Source organism: Gigantopelta aegis, chromosome 5 (genome assembly GCF_016097555.1).
Source record: "Gigantopelta aegis isolate Gae_Host chromosome 5, Gae_host_genome, whole genome shotgun sequence".
NCBI classification, from domain to species: Eukaryota; Metazoa; Mollusca; class Gastropoda; order Neomphalida; family Peltospiridae; genus Gigantopelta; species Gigantopelta aegis.
Genome location: NC_054703.1, coordinates 34,772,199 through 34,794,554, shown reverse-complemented (window position 1 = coordinate 34,794,554; position 22,356 = coordinate 34,772,199).

Genomic DNA, 22,356 nt, shown 5'->3' with positions numbered 1-22,356 from the left:
CAACCGCCGCAACCCGACATGAGACAAGCCAAACAATGGTCACTATAGGCCGGAAAAATACTAGAAACTGCTTGTTATTAAAATTATTAGAGTTAAAAATGGGCAGAATTTTGAGTTACAAGCCAAAAACATAAAAAAGAATTGACTGCTCGGCCGAATATTGATATAATCTGGAGCAATTTAGAAGGACAGTCCAAAAAAATAAATAAGAGAAAGAAGAGATGATCGGACTATTTAATAATATTAAAAAAAAGTAATTTTGACATAAAAGTTTGAACAAAGGTCTAAAAGTTTAAAGTCCGATCTATATGTCCACGTGAGTGGACTCGTTAAGGCTGTTAGGGTGCACAGCTGTGAAAGCCTGCGAAAGGTTACGTCTGCGACTAGCAGGTATATCGGGCATGTATTTACAAGAGTTCGGCATCTATTTCACGTAAGAAAATTACATCATTACGGAACATGGAGCAGTTTAAGGACGAAATGAAATGAAATATGTATAGGGATCACACCGCTATTTCAGCCAATGAGCGACGTGACGAATTTAGTTCTATGAAAAAGAGTACCTCTTTTCTTTATTTTATTATGTTGGTGTCTGAACAGACTTGACAGTATGATTATGAAATATTGGAAGGGTAACATTGCCTCTTGATTTTGGCATATCAAATTGACAGATGCATATCTGCTTAGCTACAGGCAAGACCATTGTTTACTATGCCTGTGGTACATATATTTAACGAGAGTAGCCTCCCCTCCATTAGCCCATGTGCTTAGGAGACTGGATAATTGAAATTGTAGGTGGCGAAGTATCAATTTTATTTGCTTAAATCCTGTCACAGAGGCCGTTCTCTTCATGTCAGGTAGTATATAGCACCTACTGTTAATAATTTAGTCAGTGCTTGGCTTTATATTTGTACCGTCACCAATGTATAATCAATAGTAGTGAGATACCTGTACTTCCAATCTAATTAAAATTAGCTCCACTATTACATGTGGAACTAACACCAGCCAGTTGGAGCCATGTCCACCAATCAAAACCTTACTTGCAGAATCCTGCCAGTGATTTAAAAATAATTTAAAAACATGCCGAATTATCCTGAGGGTATACGACATGTTTCGTGTGAATTACGAATGCCTTAAAACATGTTTTATTTTATAAAATAAATAATTTTTAATGTAAAATTGAAGACTGATAAACCACCCCGTACGTATTGGTATGGTTCGCTGTACTGCGGCCACTAAAATAGACTCGCCCGATATTTTTAGAATTTGTATGCTCCCAAATAACGTTATAAAAGGCGAAGTGTGATTGGTCAATATTTAAATTATTATTTACAGACGAAATGTTACTTGGACATTGGGGACTACGCAGTGTTGTTAGCAATCAGATTAAATAAGGCATTCGTAATTCACATGAAACATATCGTATACCCTCAGGATAATTCGGAATGTTTTCAAATTATTTTTAAATCACTGGCAGGATTCTGCAAGTAAGGTTTTGATTGGTGGACATGAGCTCCAACTGGCTGGTGTTAGATCCACATGTAATAGTGGAGATAATTTTAATTAGATTGCTGTACTTCTAACTATGTATCATATGTTGTACTATAACGGTAATAAGAATTGTGGTTTAGTCGTAGACTTACGTTTACCTGCAAAGCTAGGCTCACGATGTTTAATGAAATTAGGCCCAGTATTTTAAATATAGTGTTTAATGATATTGGAAATGTATGTCTACGGTTTACCGAATTTGCTTGTAATTTCAGAAATTATAATGATAATCTGTTTTCCACGTGAATGTGAACTAATTTGTCATGCGAGGCAGGACGTAACCCAGTGGTAAAGCGTTCGCTTGATGCGCTGTCGGTCTAGGATCGATCCCCGTCGGTGGACCCATTGGATTATTTCAGTCAGTGCTCCACAACTGGTGTAACAAAGGCCGTTGTATGTACTGTCCTGTCTGTGGGATGGTGCATATAAAAGATCCCTTGCTGCTAACCGAAATGAGTAGCCCATGAAGCGGCGACAGCGGGTTTCCTCTCTCAGTATCTGTGTGGTCCTTAACCATATGTCTGACGCCATATAACTGTAAATAAAATGTATTGGGTGCGTCGTTAAATAAACCACTTTCTTCTCCCATCTAAACTAAATATGATTATAAATGTCAAATAGTGATTCTGTTCTCACATTTCTGATGTTAAGAAAAATGTACGTAGTATCGCTTTGATATCAACAAATGTTTTAACAAAATTAACACAATCTAGTTAAAATTAGCTCCACTATTACATGTGGATCTAAAGACAGCCAGTTGGAGCTCATGTCCACCAATCAAAACCTTACTTGCAGAATCCTGCCAGTGATTTAAAACTAACAACACTGCGTAGTCCCCAATGTCCAGGTAACATTTCGTCTGTAAATAATAATTTAAATATTGACCAATCACACTTCGGCTTTTATAACGTTATTTGGGAGCATACAAATTCTAAAAATATCGGGCGAGTCTATTTTAATGGCCACAGTACAGCGAACCATACCAATACGTACGGGGTGGGTTATCAGTCTTCAATTTTACATTAAAAATTATTTATTTATTTATAAAATTAAAAAAAACTAAATCAGTCTTCAGTTTTACATTACAGATTATTTATTTTATAAAATAAAACATGTTTTAAGGCATTTGTAATTCACACGAAACATGTCGTATACCCTCAGGATAATTCGGAATGTTTTCAAATTATTTTTAAATCACCGGCAGGATTCTGCAAGTAAGGTTTTGATTGGTGGACATGAGCTCCAACTGGCTGTCTTTAGATCCACATGTAATAGTGGAGCTAATTTTAATTAGATTGAAAATTAACACTACGTTTAGTTAATCTACAAACCTGTAACATATTTGGATTAAAGTTACAATTGATGGAAACATGAGTCTGTGACTTTGAAATGATGAAATACCCTCTAAAAATAGACTAAACCTCGACTCCATAACTGTTACATCTCAGACGCACGTGCGTTTTAAAAAAAATATGAGAAATGCATTTTGTGATATTAAAAAGACCAGGATGACCAAAGACACTTCGAATGTACGGAAATTGATAATCTAAACAATAAAATCTTGCACCGACCAGTGATCCATTACTGGTTCAACAAAGGCCGTGGTTTGTGCTATCCTGCCCGTGGGAAGCGCAAATAAAAGATCCCTTGCTGCTAATCGGAAAGAGTAGCCCATGAAGTGGCGACAGCGGGTTTCCTCTCTCAATATCTGTGTGGTCCTTAACCATATGGCTGACGCCATATAACCGTAAATAAAATGTGTTGAGTGCGTCGTTAAATAAAACATTTCTTTCTTTCTTTCTTTAATATGTAGTTTAGTCATTAGTTTCTATTAATCTGCCTTAACAATGACGACAGACCAAGGACAGTTCCTCTAATAAAGTCTCCGATTGAGGTTTTCCTCGTCCCAAAAACTGCACCAAAAGAGGTTTGTTTTGTTTAACGACACTACTAGAGCACGTTGATTTATTAATCATCGGCTATTGAATGTCAAACATTTTGTAATTTTGACATATAGTCTTAGAGTGGAAACCCGCTATAGTTTTCTTTTAGTAGCAAGGGATTTTTTATATGCACAGACATGATAACACATAACACGGCCTTTTATATACCAGTCGTTCGGATGACGTTATATTGTAATGGATGTAACAGAAATTTAATTATTATCCTGTAACTTTAACGACTACAAATGAAAGCAATGTTCGTATATTCAATGTGTTTCTGGTCGTCCTAGTGTCTGTAAACCGCCAATCATTTTGTACGTACAATCAGAAACACGTTGGATTTACAGCCACTGATAATTTATGTTGACATTTGTCTTTAATATGTAGCCTGCGAAATTGGAGTGTACGTTTAGTTAAAGGCATATTGTCACAGACCACTGACCTATTTAATGGTCTAACAAAGTATTACCTGACAAATATAATTTGATTTGTCCCTAAATGTACTTTATTCAGCCATCATCATAACCACCATACTCCATTTATTAATGACATTTTGTAAAAATAATTGAATTATGGCAATGGTCCATAATTCAAAATCTAAAATTGCCGAGAGGGATGACATGGATTTCACTCCATCATGGTTCAGTTAAGGTGATGCGATAGCTAGATTTGGTTTCCAACAATTAATGTAATTTTTATTTATTATCCATTTTTAGAGAAATAAGGTCCTTAAATCCGTGACAGTATGCCTTTAAAACATCATTGTGTATTTTTTTCGGGGTGGGGTGGGGTGGGGTGTGTGGGTGGGGGGCCTTTAATCTACAAACCTGCAACACATTTGGATACGGCTATAACAGAGAGAAGCTGAAGTTTATGGTTTTTAAAGCTGAAAATATCATCTAAATATAGACTAGAGCCTGTCTCGATAACTATTACTTCTCAGACAAACGTGCGTTTTTAGAATTATAAAAAATGCATTTTGGGTGACCAAAACCACTTCAGGTGTATGCAAATGAATATTCTAAATAATAAAATGTAAGTACTCCTAATTTAAATGATTAGAAACGGCTTTAATAGTGAAAAATACGTCGTAGTGTTTAAAAACTAGGGTCTGTCCCTTTAATCAGCCTTAACAATGACGACAAATTGAGGACAGTCCCTTTAAAGGGACACACCCTAGTTACGGCTATTTGTTAACCATTACGGCGTTGTTTTTCGCTATTAAACCCCATTTTTCACAAATAAAATTGCACTTTACTTACATTTTATTATTTAGAATTCACATTTCCATTCACCTGAAGTGCTTTTTGGTAATCCTGATGTTTGTAAAACCACGAAATGCATTTTTTACATTTTTTCAGAAGACGTACTGTCGAGAAAAAACCGTTAAGCAAGCGAGGTCCAATCTATTTTTAGAGGGAATCTTCCTGTGTAAACGTCACAGATGTTGGTATACCACGTGACCGTTATCATTTTGGTTCGGTTTGTTTTCTCGTGCACGGTTCGCGCAATCAACATCCGATTTGTTGTTGTTCATTTGTGAGATTTTTCTTCACAGTTCGTGAACATGTTCAGTAACAATAAAGTTCAGACAAGTAAGTGCCTCAATACAAAACGTTATAAACCCATAAAACCAATAATTTTGCTAAGTCTTACGATATCTAGAAAGGGGATACAACCAGGACAGAACAGTTGGAACATGTCCAGGAGAGGTGAAAAGAACGCACCCCAAGTCTGTACGCACTCTGTGAAATTTGTCGTGACATCAGAATACTAACTTTCAAAATTATTTCAAGCAATTGGGACATGGGGATTCCCATGGTATTTAACCTGCTTTTTCACTCCATTTGATAAAAACGTGATCTAAGTGTGTTACAGGTTTGTAGATTAACCAAATTATAATTTATTTTCGCTGGATGGAACTAGGGTGTGCGGCTTTAATAAAGCCATGTTTGGGAAACAGTTATTCATTAAAGGACTAATACCAAATGCTGAAACGCCTCTAGACATCTTTCTTTTATGATTACAAGGTTGACCGCTGCATATTTAAATAACCCATTCGGTTGAAGTTTGTTTTGTTTAACGACACCACTAGAGCACATTGATTAATTAATCATCAGCTATTGGATGTGAAACATTTCGTAATTCTAACAAGTAGTCATCAGAGGAAACCCGCTACATTTTTTCTAGTTGAGCAAGGGATCTTTTATATGCACTTTCCCACAGGCCATACTTTTACAGCACATACCACGGCCTTTGATATACCAGTCGTGGTGCATTGGCTGGAGAAATAGCCCAATAGGTCCACCGACGGGGATCGATCCTAAACCGACAGTGCATCAAGCGAGAGCTTTACCACTGTCCCCAGTTCTTCATTAAAGGACTAATACAAAATAGTGAAACGTCTTTCTATTATGATTACAATGTTGACGTCTGTATATTTAAATACCCATTGGGTAGAAGTTAGGAAGGAAGGAAGGAAGGAAGGAAGGAAGGAAAAGTTGTATTTAAACAACGCACTCAACACACTTTATTTACCGTTATATGGCGTCAGGGGTTGAAGTTAGTTACAAGTGCTATCCTGTCACTTCTATAACAATAAACTGAGGAGGTGTTCTAACTGAAAATCTTCGTGATCCACTTTTCTTGAATTTTTTTTGCAAGGTAGTTATCAAAGAAAAGTACTCCGTAAAACTAGCAGTCATATAGCGCTCTAGATATAATTGTAGTTTTCACAGAATAAGTTCCGACATAGAAATTATATTCAGTTGCATGAAGTAATAAATGGTGGTGTGCAACCCCAAGCATCCCAGGTGTGGATTAGCGACAAGCTTAGATTCCGCCCTTCTATAGGATGCATTGTATTAAATAAGAAAGTTCCGTGTCAAAGTTCGAATATTTACGGAACAAAAAGTAGTAATATGTGACATTGTTTATTTGTGCAAAAAGTATTATCTATTGTCAATAAACAAATAAATAAATGCACTTTATGTGTGTACAGTTTATATGCAGTATACACAAAAGGTTAAAACCAGTGCAGGGTCCCCCCAAAATAGAACTGCGATATTAATGGGACATTCCTAAGTTTGCTGCATTGTAAGATGTTTTCGACTAATAAAATGCTTATACGATTAAACTTAGATATTAAATAGATTTTCGTGTTTAGAATATCAGTGTCTGTATATTCAATGTGTTTCTGGTCGTCTTTAAATTTGTAAGAAGCCCAAACTGGATTTTGTCTTCCAATAATTTTGTACGTACGAAAACAAATATTTCAGGAAATAAAATGAAATTTAACCTAGTACAAATATTAGAACGATCAGAAATACGTTTAATATACAGCCACTCATATTTTATGCAGAAAAATATATTTGATATGTAATTACAGTCGTTAAAAAGTCTCTGTTAGTCGATAACATCTTAACAATGCTAATAAAAATATTTATCAAATCTCTTAAATGGTATGTGACACCCATTTTCTTGCAGGTATATTAAATGTAAGGTGCCACACTTTTTATTAGTGTACTCTATGGGTGTGTTAACACGCCGATTATATCAGTTTTATTAGTAAATGTTAACATTATCGGCGATAGGAATTGAGTTGGTACATTGAAACCTCTACAACTAAGCTATTATCTTTCCCACACAATTAACATTAGTAACAACAGCATTCACAATGAAGAATATCATAAAACAGAACAAGTTGGGGCTTAGGCTAGGGGGGTTCGGGGGGGTTCGGACGAACCCCCCCCCCCCCCCCCCCCCCCCCCCCCCCGGCTGAAGCAAATGGTCCGCTTTCAAAACTAAAACATACAGGTTTATACATATGGAGTTTCTGGTGGTGCAAAAACAAAATAAAAAAAGGTCCACTTGGTTCATATTCGAACCCCCACCCCCACCCCAGGTCCAGATCACGCTACGCCCCTGACAACAATAAAAGAAATAAAATTTATCGAGACAGGTACAATTTTTCTTGGATATATTTCCTCCCTTTATCAATCACAATGTACAATGCACTTCATTTACACTGATAAGTATTTAAAAGTACACACTAAGGTTTTGTTTCCCCTTGGTACGTATCTGAAGGTTTTCAAAATATAACGGTAAAATAAAATTGAAATAAATGAGCCACACATGTAAAGTGTGGTAAAGATAACTTTCACCCAGCAATCGAAACACACAGTCGATCTGACACACATTAAATGTGTTCATAAGTAATTGGAGCAGCGCCTGTATATCTAGGACACGTTTTCATACTGTTGCTAGCAAAGTCAGTTAAAACGACTGATAAGTATCTTGAGTCCATAACCATTGTGACATTAATTCGGCGAACAGAGATTATTTATTATTAGAACTACGTCTTTACGAGTGAAAATTACAAAACTGTTTCATATCCAGCAGCCTAGTGGTGTCGATAAACTGACTGCTTTTTTTAGGAACCACAGTTACTTGTTAACTGACATGTACACCTACACGCACACCGACACGCATACCCGCCCACACCCACAAACACCCCTACACACATCCGCCCCAACCCCACACACAGACACACACAATCGCACACGCACACGCACTTCCACACCCACCCCCTCACACACATACACATATCCACACACAGACACACACGCACTACCCCCCTCCCCCCACTCTCTCTGTCTCTCTGTTTGTCTCTCTCTCTCTCTCTCTCTCTCTCTCTCTCTCTCTCTCTCTCTCTCTCTCTCTCTCTCTCTCTCTCTCTCTCTCTCTCTCTCTCTCTCTCTCACACACACACACAGACACAGACTGGCACACACACACACAAACAAACAGATAAACACGCACACAGACACACCTAGACAAACACGCTCACACGTACTCCCACCCCACCCCTCACGCAAACTCATACACTCACACACAAAACAAACTAGCAACAACAATACCAAACAAACAAAGTTAGTTTGACTAAAACAAAAGTTGGAATGAATGTTTAACAACACCCCAGCACGGAAAATACATCGGCTATTGGGTGTCAAACCGTGGTAATGGAAAAACAATGTGATGGTCAACATCAGTATAAAAATTCAAGTTTTATATAAAAACAGTACGAAGAACTGTGCAAAAATACAAATATCACAGATAGATACTGACTTTTACTCAAAATTCCAATTGTATCTCGAAGAAAACAAGGGGATTTGTGCTGTATTGGCCATTCTCAACGAGAAAACAAAGTTGGAGTTATCTACAACCTCATGTCGTATTTTAACAGATATTAGTAGCCGCCTACTACATGAACAGTTATTATTTAGCAATAAAAATAACATTTCATTCATTTCATTTCAACTTATTTTCGTGCTTATATCCAATTAAGGTTCAAGCACGCTGTCCTGGGCACACACATCTCAAATATCTAGGCTGTCTGTCCAGGACAGTGGGTTAGTTTGTTAGTGGTTAGTGGGTAGTAAGAGATAAAACTAAGAGGGTGTAGCTGTCTTACACCTGCTCATTGAGTCGTTAAAACTCGCTCTGGGTGGGTGCTGGTACCGGGCTGCGAACCCTGTACCTACCAGCCTTATGAAGTTCAAGTTCTTTATTTGCCTTAAGTTAAAAAAACAACTTATCAGCATAAATACATACATATATAATCACGGTATATATACAAATATACAAATACAGGTGCAGAGTGATTTAAGAATTAATTGAAAATTAACATAGTATACTAGTAATAGTGGTGGGATGTACATATATATGTGCATTATAAACATTATCGTGTTATAGTAATAATTCTAATTCTAAAGATATAGGTATATATTGGTGGACATAAGGTTTAACGTTACACCACCGGGGCCGGATAAAAATAACAAATAATTACAAGTAGATTGGCTTCTGTGATATTTAAATAATCTAATGAAATTAATAAAAATAACAAATAATTACAAGTAGATTGGCTTCTGTGATATTTAAATAATCTAATGAAATTAATAAAAATAACAAATAATTACAAGTAGATTGGCTTCTGTGATATTTAAATAATCTAATGAAATTAATAAAAATAACAAATAATTACAAGTAGATTGGCTTCTGTGATATTTAAATAATCTAATGAAATTAATAAAAATAACAAATAATTACAAGTAGATTGGCTTCTGTGATATTTAAATAATCTAATGAAATTAATAAAAATAACAAATAATTACAAGTAGATTGGCTTCTGTGATATTTAAATAATCTAATGAAATTAATAAAAATAACAAATAATTACAAGTAGATTGGCTTCTGTGATATTTAAATAATCTAATGAAATTAATAAAAATAACAAATAATTACAAGTAGATTGGCTTCTGTGATATTTAAATAATGTAGTGAAATTAATAAAAATAACAAATAATTACAAGTAGATTGGCTTCTGTGATATTTAAATAATCTAGTGAAATTAATAAAAATAACAAATAATTTCACTACATTATTTAAATACCACAGAAGCCAATCTACTTCTAAAGATAGCTTTAAAAATATGTGTGAATTATATATATATATATACTCAACAACGAAAGTTTAGCTAATGTTAAAAGAAATGGCATAACATTTATAAATTAACCTATTTTTATTAATTAGTATTCACATCTGAAATGTTTACCATTTACAAACAACATAAACTCATCAACCTTTGCCTTAACACAACAGGAGGACCTGGGGTTTTTTAAGTTTATTCAATCATGACAAATTTAGACGTCATAAAAGATATTTGCTAAACTTTCGTTGTTGAGTATATATATATATATATCTACTAAAAAAAAAAAATTAGGGAATACCTGGTATTTTAGACAACATTTAATTCACTACTACCCTAGATGTATGGGCTCCGATGTTTGGGAGGTGGCAGGGTGATTTTTGCCATAATTAAACAAAAATGTCCGAATCTGGATAACAACATTTATTCATATTAGCATTACTACCAAACAGCTATATATAGAGCTGCAACGAATCGCTACTTACTTTTTACATAGATGACAACTTACATTGTATATTGCAGGTAGAATGATGAAAAAAACATGGTGTACAGGTTTCAAACCAGCTCATTTTGTTAGAACGTGTAGGAATAGCTTTATATTGATGGACATAAGGCTTAACGACGACATCACCGGGGCCGGTTAAAAATAACATCTGAGATGTTTACCATTTACAAACAACATAAACTCATCAACCTTTGCCTTAACACAACAGCAGGACCTGGGTTTTTTTTAAGTTTATTCAATCATGACAAATTTAGACGTCATAAAAGATATTTGCTAAACTTTCGTTGTTGAGTAGTTGAGTATATATATATATATATATATATATATATATATATATATATATATATATATATATATATATATATATATATATATATATATATATCTACTACAAATTTTTTTTTAGGGAATACCTGGTATTTTAGACAACATTTAATTCACTACTACCCTAGATGTATGGGCTCCGATGTTTGGGAGGTGGCAGGGTGATTTTTGCCATAATTAAACAAAAATGTCCGAATCTGGATAACAACATTTATTCATATTAGCATTACTACCAAAGAGCTATATATAGAGCTGCAACGAATCGCTACTTACTTTTTCCATAGATGACAACTTACATTGTATATTGTAGGTAGAATGATGAAAAAAACATGGTGTACAGGTTTCAAACCAGCTCATTTTGTTAGAACGTGTAGGGACAGCTTTAACGTAAAATGTTTGCTGCATAATTGAACCGAAACATAAAAATCGACTGATTAACTTGTTTTGCTTAAGTTGGTGTTGGACTTGGTGGTGTAGTGGTTATGACTAGTAGGTACTGGGTTCGCCTCCCCGTACCGACTCACTGGGTAGGTGTAAGACCAGTATACCGACTTCTCTCTCACTAACCACTAACAACTAACTCACTGTCCTAGACGAACCGCCAATATAGCTGAGCTGTGTGTGTACCCAGGATAACGTGCTTGAACCTTAATTGGATATAAGCACGAAAATAAGTTGAAATGAATGAATGAATAGTATTGTCTTTTTTGCCTGAATTTGAAGATTTGCTACAGCACTAGAGGGGGAGTTACTTCACTTGTAACACCCTCCACCCCACCACCCCACCACCCCACACAGTTCCATGTCTCGTGCGCGTATGTCTACTAGAGAACTTATGGCTGTATAAAATAAAGACGTAATGTGTAATGAGATGGACTGTCAGTCACACAGTTAACTTCCTGATGTGTAAGGGTGTTGGTCCCACAGACGGGAAAGCACACACCACGGCATTTGACGAGTTGTGGTTCATTGGTTGGAACGAGAAAAAAACCCAATCAGTTGAATGAATCCACCGAGGTGGTTCTATCCTGCGACGCGATGACTAAACGACTAAACTAAATTCCACCCCTGTATTAGCGATAAATGTACTTACAAATAAGTGTTTGTGTGCAAGAAAAATAACGCAAGAAGCTTAGTCCAGACCCACTCGACCCCTCCCCCACTCCCATGCCCGCGCTTGTATCTTTACACAAAATAATGACACAGAGAATGGTGATGTGATACCCCAATGCTAAGCGTTTAATCTGGTACTAACCTACAAACTGGAAAAACTGTTTTAGAAAGACTGACGACCTTAAACGAACCCAGTATTTACATTAGAATTTACGATACGAGTCTATCAAGATAGATTGAGCGCCGCTGTCAAAGTCATGCACATATAAAGGGTATTGTCTAGCAGTTGAATAAAGGCTGCAGATTGGTTTCACAGATCTATGTCGACAGCATGCATTGGGTACAAATATTAATCATTATTGTTTTACTATCGAGTGGGGAAGTGAATAATATAGTAACCGATTTGAACATTACAGATTCTGGTAGCGATGAAAAAAAAAAGGAGTAAAGTTTTTGTTATTTAACGACGCCACTAGAGCACATTGATTTTTTTTATCTTATCATCGGCTTTTGGACGTCAAACATATGGCCATTCTGACACTGTTTTTAAAGGAAACCCGCTGTCGCCACATAGGCTACTCTTTTACGACAGGCAACAAGGGATCTTTTATTTGCGCTTCCCACAGGCAGGATAGCACAAACCATGGTCTCTGTTCAACCAGTTATGGATCACTGGTCGGTGCAAGTGGTTTACACCTACCCATTGAGCCTTGCGGAACACTCACTCATGGTTTGGAGTCCGTATCTGGATTAAAAATCCCATGCCTCGACAGGGATCCGAACCCAGTACCTACCAGCCTATAGGACGATGGCCTAACCACGACGCCACCGAGACCGGTGGCTGAAAGAAAGGCACAATTAAAGGGACATACCCTGGTTTTTAAAACACTAAGGCATATTTTTGTTACTATTAAAGCCCTTTTTTGGTAACTGAAATCATACTTTAGTTAGATTTTATTGTTTATATTGCTCATTTCCGTACATTCGAAGTGTCTTTGGTCATCCTGGTGTTTTTAATATTACAAAATGCATTTCTCATTTTTTTTTTTAAAACGCACGTGCGTCTGAGATGTAACAGTTATGGAGTCGAGGTTTAGTCTATTTTTAGAGGGTATTTCACCATTTCAAAGTCACAGACTCATGTTTCACTATGTTGTAACTTTATCCAAATATGTTACAGGTTGTAGATTAACTAAACGTAGTGTTACTTTTCACGGGCTGAAACTAGGGTCTGTCCCTTTAACTAAACGTAGTGTTACTTTTCACGGGCTGAAACTAGGGTCTGTCCCTTTAACTAAACGTAGTGTTACTTTTCACGGGCTGAAACTAGGGTCTGTCCCTTTGACTAAACGTAGTGTTACTTTTCACGGGCTGAAACTAGGGTCTGTCCCTTTCACTAAACTTAGTGTTAATTTTCACGGGTTGAAACTAGGGTCTGTCCCTTTGACTAAACGTAGTGTTACTTTTCACCGGTTGAAACTAGGGTCTGTCCCTTTGACTAAACGTAGTGTTACTTTTCACGGGTTGAAACTAGGGTCTGTCCCTTTGACTAAACTTAGTGTTAATTTTCACGGGCTGAAACTAGGGTCTGTCCCTTTGACTAAACGTAGTGTTACTTTTCACGGGCTGAAACTAGGGTCTGTCCCTTTGACTAAACGTAGTGTTACTTTTCACGGGCTGAAACTAGGGTCTGTCCCTTTAACTAAACGTAGTGTTACTTTTCACCGGTTGAAACTAGGGTCTGTCCCTTTAACTAAACGTAGTGTTACTTTTCACGGGCTGAAACTAGGGTCTGTCCCTTTAACTAAACGTAGTGTTACTTTTCACGGGCTGAAACTAGGGTCTGTCCCTATAACTAAACGTAGTGTTACTTTTCACGGGCTGAAACTAGGGTCTGTCCCTTTGACTAAACGTAGTGTTACTTTTCACCGGTTGAAACTAGGGTCTGTCCCTTTGACTAAACGTAGTGTTACTTTTCACGGGTTGAAACTAGGGTCTGTCCCTTTGACTAAACTTAGTGTTAATTTTCACGGGCTGAAACTAGGGTCTGTCCCTTTGACTAAACGTACTGTTACTTTTCACGGGCTGAAACTAGGGTCTGTCCCTTTAACTAAACGTAGTGTTACTTTTCACGGGCTGAAACTAGGGTCTGTCCCTTTAACTAAACGTAGTGTTACTTTTCACCGGTTGAAACTAGGGTCTGTCCCTTTAACTAAACGTAGTGTTACTTTTCACCGGTTGAAACTAGGGTCTGTCCCTTTAACTAAACGTAGTGTTACTTTTCACGGGCTGAAACTAGGGTCTGTCCCTTTAACTAAACGTAGTGTTACTTTTCACGGGCTGAAACTAGGGTCTGTCCCTTTAACTAAACGTAGTGTTACTTTTCACGGGCTGAAACTAGGGTCTGTCCCTTTAACTAAACGTAGTGTTACTTTTCACGGGCTGAAACTAGGGTCTGTCCCTTTAACTAAACGTAGTGTTACTTTTCACGGGCTGAAACTAGGGTCTGTCCCTTTAACTAAACGTAGTGTTACTTTTCACGGGCTGAAACTAGGGTCTGTCCCTTTAACTAAACGTAGTGTTACTTTTCACGGGCTGAAACTAGGGTCTGTCCCTTTAACTAAACGTAGTGTTACTTTTCACGGGCTGAAACTAGGGTCTGTCCCTTTAAAACATTTGTTACGTCACAATCTAAAGTATTCCTCCTTGGCAGTCGATTAGTTTTTGTTTCATTCCGTCAGGACCATAAGTACACGAAGGAAGGACATGTTTTATTTAACGGCGCACTCAACACATTTTATTTACGGTTACATGGCGTGAGACATATGGTTAAGGATCACACAGATATTGAGAGAGGAAACCCGCTGTCGCCACTTCATAGGCTACTCTTTTTGATTAGCAGCAAGGGATCTTTTATATGCACCATCCCATAGACAGGATAGCACATACCACGGCCTTTGATGTACCAGCCGTGGTGCACTGGCTGGAGCGAGAAATAGCGCAATGGGCCCACTGACGGGGATCGATCCCAAACCGACCGCGCATCACGCGAGCGCTGTACCACTGGACTACGCCTCGCCCATAAGTACACGAATGCATGTTCTAGTCATATGCCGAGCTTTATTCCAACTAGTAACGGTGTAATATGACAAGAAGTTTGCTTTGTTTAACGGCACTACTGGAACACATTAATTAATTAATCATCGGCTATTGAATGACAAACATTTGGTCATTCTGATTCGTAGTCATCAGAGGAAACCCGCTACATTTTTCCTAATGAAGCAAAGGATCTTTTATATGCACTTTCCCACAGACAGGAAAGCACATACCACAGCCTTTGTCCAGTTGTGGTGCACTGGTTGCAACGAGAAAAAACCCATCAGCTGAATGGATCCACCGAGGTTGTTCGATCCTGCGACGCAAACACTTCAAGCGAGCACTCAACCGACTGAGCTAAATCCCGCCCCTGTATAATATGACAAAGGCTATAGGTTCAAATCCCAGCCAAGGCATCACATCAATGATTACAAATGAAATGGTATCGACATAACACAGGGGCGGGACGTAGCCCAGTGGTAAAGCGCTCGCTTGATGAGCGGTCGGTTTAGGATCGATCCCCGTCGGTGGCCCCGTTGGGTTATTTCTCGTTCCAGCCAATGCTCCACAACTGGTGTAACAAAGGCCGTGGTATGTACTACCCTGTCTGTGGGATGATGCATATAAAAGATCCCTTGCTGCTAATCGAAAAGAGTAGCCCATGCAGTGGCGGCAGCGGGTTTCTTCTCTATATATCTGTGTGGACCTTAACCATGTCTGACGCCCATATAACCGTAAATAAAATGTGTTGAGTGCGTCGTTAAATAAAACATTTCTTTCTTTCGACATAACACACATTAAATTCTGATTGTATCCAACTATTTGTATGCAAATGTCTTGTATTTGAGTGCATCTGATTGAGTTTAGGTAGCTCCCCTCTTATATAATACATAAAATATATTTTGCTATAGTTAAGCACTATTACATTATCGAACAGCAAGTGAAAAAAGCTAAAACATGCAATATTTGTTTGATAAGTCATCAATCGTTCAATTGTTAAAGCACGGAGGTGGCAGGGGGGATTAACGATTCTTCAAAACAATAACCGTTGCAGAGCATGCGCACATTGAAGTGGGACAGGAACTTGTATTTCCGGTATGGAATTGGTGCACTCGATCGTTAACCACTAACAGAAGGCAAAGAACAGAAACAAACCATTCCATATTGATCGCGCAATACCATGTAATTATTGTACATTAAAAAACGGCTCGGTCCAGCCAACAAGAGGTTTTCAATTGTTCGATCCCCATCTAGACATCAGACGCCATGATTTGTGTTCACTCAATATTGTTTCTCGTTAGTCTTAAAGGGACATGTTCCTAACTTCTTCAGCTGCTACAATCCTCGAACGGAATTCCTGTAGTCCGTCCCATAATTCTATAAAAATGTTGTTTGTAAATACTTTCAGCGTCGTTCGAAGTAAGAATAAAATTAAAAGTATTTTGGAAATAACAGAAAACGACTATTTTTTATACAATTTACAAATCAGCTGGCTCAGAAATAAATAACTTGAAAAAAGATGTTCGCTGTGGGACGGACTACAGACACAAAAGTTTTATACCGATACAGATCTCGTCATGAAAAACAAGGTTTAGGGGAGTCATTAATTGCTCCCTTAGCTTAGATTATTGGGGAGCCATTTAAGATATTACCATATTGAGTAAAGGTATGTTATTCTTTTATAGCTATATTGAAAAAAAGAGCAAAATTCAAATGCTAAGGGGAGCTAAGAAATATTTTCCTTGAACTAATCTCAAGGGAGTAATGGGGAGCCAGAGTGATAGCTCCCCAACCAACCACCCAAAACTCTATCTGCGTGCCTATATCCACTGACGGTTCAGACACGTTCACCCCGATCGTAAACTCTGACAAATGTATATAAATGTGATAGTACTATTCACAGGTGTGATTATTCTTATCGAGAATTAACTGAACCTAGAGATATTCAAGATGCCAATGACACATGTTGTAAATATCACAATAGTGTACATAGTGATACTGTTCCTCGCTTTTACCATTCAAATTCACAAACTAATGTACATACATGTAATAATACCAACCCAAAACATGATTATGATGATCATAGGTGTGATTATTCTGATCGAGAATTAACTGAACCTAGAGATATTCAAGATCCAATGACACATGTTGTAAATATCATAATAGTGTACATATTGATACTGTTCCCCGCTTTTGCCATTCAAATTCACAAACTAATGTACACACATGTAATAATACCAACCCAAAACATGATTATGATGATCATAGGTGTGATTATTCTGATCGAGAATTAACTGAACCTAGAGATATTCAAGATCCAATGACACATGTTGTAAATATCATAATAGTGTACATATTGATACTGTTCCCCGCTTTTGCCATTCAAATTCACAAACTAATGTACACACATGTAATAATACCAACCCAAAACATGATTATGATGATTCTGAATTAACCGTACCTAGTGATATTCAAGATGTCAATTGTACATAATATTATAGCAAATATAATATTGAAAATACAGCTGCTACCCCAAGGTGAGTCCATACAAATACTGATAACAGGTTGGAAGCAAACACTTTAGATATTGATGATATGGCTAATACTGCTTTGAACAGTGACTGCATTAAGTTGCGAATACTCAGTTTGAATGTCTGTGGTTTGAGCAGTAAACTAATTACACCTGATTTCTTATTATTAATACCAAATTTGATATGCTATGTTTTTTAGATGGCAAAACAGATCAAACTGACAGCATGTCAAATCTTATTCCAGGATATACAACTTATTTCAATAATAGAAAAGGTATAAGTCCCTCTGGTGGCATTGTTATTAGTGTTAAAAATGAACTGATTAATATTGTTAAAATTAATGAAACAAACCACTCACAGTATATGTCCTGGTTTAGTATCACAGGCACTCAGACTAAGCACGATAGTAATTATCTAATGTTTGGTGTTGTATATATTCCATCTACTTGTTCACCATATTACAAAGATGACACTTTTAATATTATTGAAAATGAAATATTTAACAATGTGCAATCGGGCAAACCACTGCTCCTGCTTGGTGATTTTAATGCCAGAACCAGATGTTCTCCTGATTACACTACAGTTGATGATAATATTTATATTGATGATACTGATATGGATAAGTTTCTGAATGACATATCAAAACTTGATAACCTTAATATCCCTAAATCAGCATGGTGTGAAACTACTAGATTTATGCAAGTTACATAACATTTATATTCTCAATGGCAGATGTGGAAATGATAAAAATATAGGTAAAGTTACCAGTAAAGATTGCAGTTTAACTGATTATGCTATAGGTTTACCATGTTTTTAAAACTGTTACTGATTTTGAAATATGTGATTTTGACCCACTTCTGTGAGATATACATTGTGCACTGGTACTTACATATACTTGCAGATGTAACACTGACAATAACCCAAACAATTCGGCTGACAACAGAGAGAAAGTGCGTAAATGGGTATCTAGTAAACGTGAGGAATTTACTAATAATATAGACAACAATGTAATTGAAAAAAGGTCGCGGAACAACAGGTGGTTCGGAGCAAGATGCAAATATTTACGAACTAAATATCACGAAGCTAAAACTTTATACGCAAAACATAAAACTGCAGATAATAAAATCAGATTAACAAATGCTAGTAAATCTTATAAGAAATCTTATATTCACAAAATAAATTTAAGACAGAAAAGAAAATGAGACAATTACGTTCAGATGACCCAAAAGATTTTTACAAAATATTTAAGAATAAAGAACAACGCAACCTTCTATAGATAATTTTTTTGGGAGCATTTCAGTGATTTAAATAAGGGCGAACTCAATGATGATAACCAATTTCATTTTGATATCGACCAGGTACTGAACAAAGTAAACAATGATTGTCATTTTATTAACGGGAAATTCAATCTGATTAAAATTAGCTCTACTGGTCTCACCAGTAGATCTAACAGCATTGCGTGGACTCTCATGTCCAGGTGACATTTCATCTATAAATAACAATTTAAATATCGACCAATTACACTTCGCTTTTTATAGCGTTATTCGGGAGCATACAAATTCTAAAAATATTGGACGAGACTATTGATGCAATAGGCGAACTTGTTGGTCTATTTCAACATTGAAAAACAGGGGGAAAAGTGCAGTAATAAACTCTGGATTGTATACTAGTATAAACAGATTTTATGGCTATACCATCACGGTTTTTTTTCCGTCATGAAACGAATTTTATATAAAATTTTATATTGAAATTAGTTTCCGGCATACTTCGTAATTCTGGAATCATTTTGTATACCCTCGGCATAATCCCGAATGTTTCGAAATTCTTTTCAGATCACTGGCATGATTTTGCAAGTAAGGTTTTGATTGGTCGAATGAAAGGTCAACTGGACATGAGCTCCAACGGGCTGCTGTTAGATCCACATGTAATAGTGGAGCTAATTTTAATTAGATTGCGGGAAATTCAGCGAAGATAAAATAATGAAAGCTATAAAACAATTAAAAAAACAACAACCGATAAATCAATAGGTGAAGACAAAATAGCCAACGAATATATTAAATCAACCGCCACCTTGATCATGCCAGTCTATGTTAAACTTTTTAATACTATATTTGATCACGGCGTTCTACCTGAGGAATGGCTTACAGGTATTATTATACCAATTTTTTAAAATAAAGGGAACAGACTATTGCCCGAAAATTATCGACCAATTACACTACTCTGCTGTTGTTCTAAGCTATTCACAACTTTACTTAATAACCGTTTAAACGTATTTATTGAGGAAAACAATATCATTAGTGAGGCACAGACTGCATTTCGTAAAGGCTATTCACCTACAGACCACATATTCACCTACAGACCACATATTCACATTACATAACTTGATCGATTTCTTGAAAAAAAGAGAAGAAATTATACTGTGCTTTTATTGATTTTCAAAAAGCTTTCGATATGGTACCAAGAACACAACTTTGGCATAAGCTGTTACAAAATAACATAACCGGTAAATTTTTCAGAATTATCTACCAGATGTATCAAGGTCTAAGCTCATTAATTTCCGTAAATAATCAGCAATCAGCTTTATTCCCTTGCAACAACAGTATCCGCCAAGGCGAAAATTTATCCCCTCTTCTGTTCTCCTTGTATCTCAACGATTTAGAAGATTATTTATCCAACCAGGGATGCGAAGGAATCCGAATTAAAACAGATAATCAAGAAAACCCGGTAGGCATTGCTATGCACATCCTTTGTTATATGCAGATGATACGGCCTTATTAGTAACAAATGCAGCTGAACTACAATATACTTTAAATACGTCATACCAGTATTGCAATGATTGAAAACTTAAAATTAATAGTAACAAAACAAAAATACTCATTTTTAACGGAACTGCTAAAGACTATAAACATATTTTTAAGATCGAAAACACTATTTTAGAAATGTTAAAGAATACAAATATTTAGGAATTACTTTTAGTAAATTAAATAACTTCCGAACTACCAAGAGCAGACTTAGTCAACAGGCTACCAAGGCTATGTACTTTGTACTAGCGAAATCAAAGGAATACCATCTATCAACCGAATGCAAACTTAAAATGTTCGACTCGATGGTCCTGCCAATCTTATTATATAGCTGCGAAATTTGGGGGCACGAGAAAAATGATATATTTAACTCTGTGCAAATCAACTTCTTTAGACATATTTTACCAGTTAAGAAATCAACACCATGTTTTATGTTATACGGAGAGCTAGGACGAATGCCAGTTGAATTACTCATTCATAGAAGAATGATATGCTACTGGGCACGGCTTTTATCAGGAAAAAAAATCAAAACTCTCTTTCTTATTATACCAAACTAAGTTAAATGATCATCTTACTAACAGAATCAACTATAACTGGATCACCGCTATCAAAAACATTTTGGATAACTTAGGAATGAGCAATGTATGGATATATCATCGTTCATATCAGTAAACTGTCTCTCACAACAAATCAAACAAAGGCAATACGATAAATATTTACAAATATGGAGAAATAACTTATCACAATCATCGAGAGGGAAAGGTCACGAGCTATATAAAGAAAACTTATTTCTTGAAAATTATTTTAGTATACTTCCTGAAAAACTATGGTCAGTTATCATAAAATTTAGAACGTCTGACCATTATTTATCCGTTGAATCTGGTCGTTGGAATAACACACCTATAGATGAGAGACTTTGTACACTATGCGACGTCAATGATATTGGCGATGAATTTCATTATATTTTTCCATGACTTAAGGGTCCGGTATATACATTCATATTATTATAAACGACCAAGTACTTATACATTTAAGGAATTAATGAACAGTAAGCGAATCAGAATATTAAAGAAATTAGCATATTTTATAAGTGTAATTATTAGTAACTTTAAACGTCCCTAACCAAACAAAACAAAAATATATAACTATTATTACAATGACATGTTTGCTTATAAGTACTTGGCCACACATGATGTATATCCAGATTATATTTATATGAACACCAACTTGTGGTTTGTGTATAACGATGTTCTTAAATATGTACATGTATCTAATGCATTTAGAGTTTTTGGTATACATATTGTTCTTCTAGAATTTTATTTATTGGTCTTTGTATATGTTTACTATCAACCATCTTGTCACGTGAATGTTATAAATTGTATATGTATATATTCCTCCTATGCCGTTGTACAACGGCCCGACTGTAAATAAATTCTTGTCTTGTCTTGTCTTGTCTTGTCTTGTCTTGACAAATGTCGGTCGTGTCATCGAGACAGATATATTTCCACTTAAACAGGTCTGCTGATATTCAAGTGCCCTGAACACACCATCAGCCGAAATATTCAGAATGACTAGGCATTCATTCATTCGTTCGTTCGTTCGTTCGTTCGTTCCTTCATTCATTTGATCATTCATTCATTAATTCATTTGGTCATTCATTCATTCATTCGTTCATAAATTCATTTATTCATTCATTCATTCATTCATCATTCATTCATTAATTTGATCATTCATTCATTAATCATTCATTCATTCATTCGCTCGTTCGTTTGTTCGTTCGTTTGTTCATTCACTCACCCAAAAACATTCATCTATCCATTTATCCGTCCGTCCACCCGTCCGTTCGTTCCTTCATTCATCCATTCGTTCATTCGTTCATTCACAATATCGTGCAATTTTAAGTTTCGGGCATGCTGTCCTCGACACGTATTAGCTATATGTGGTATTTATGCAGAGCGGCGAGTATTTAGAGAGTGACAAGTCGATACAATGACTGTACGACTATTCC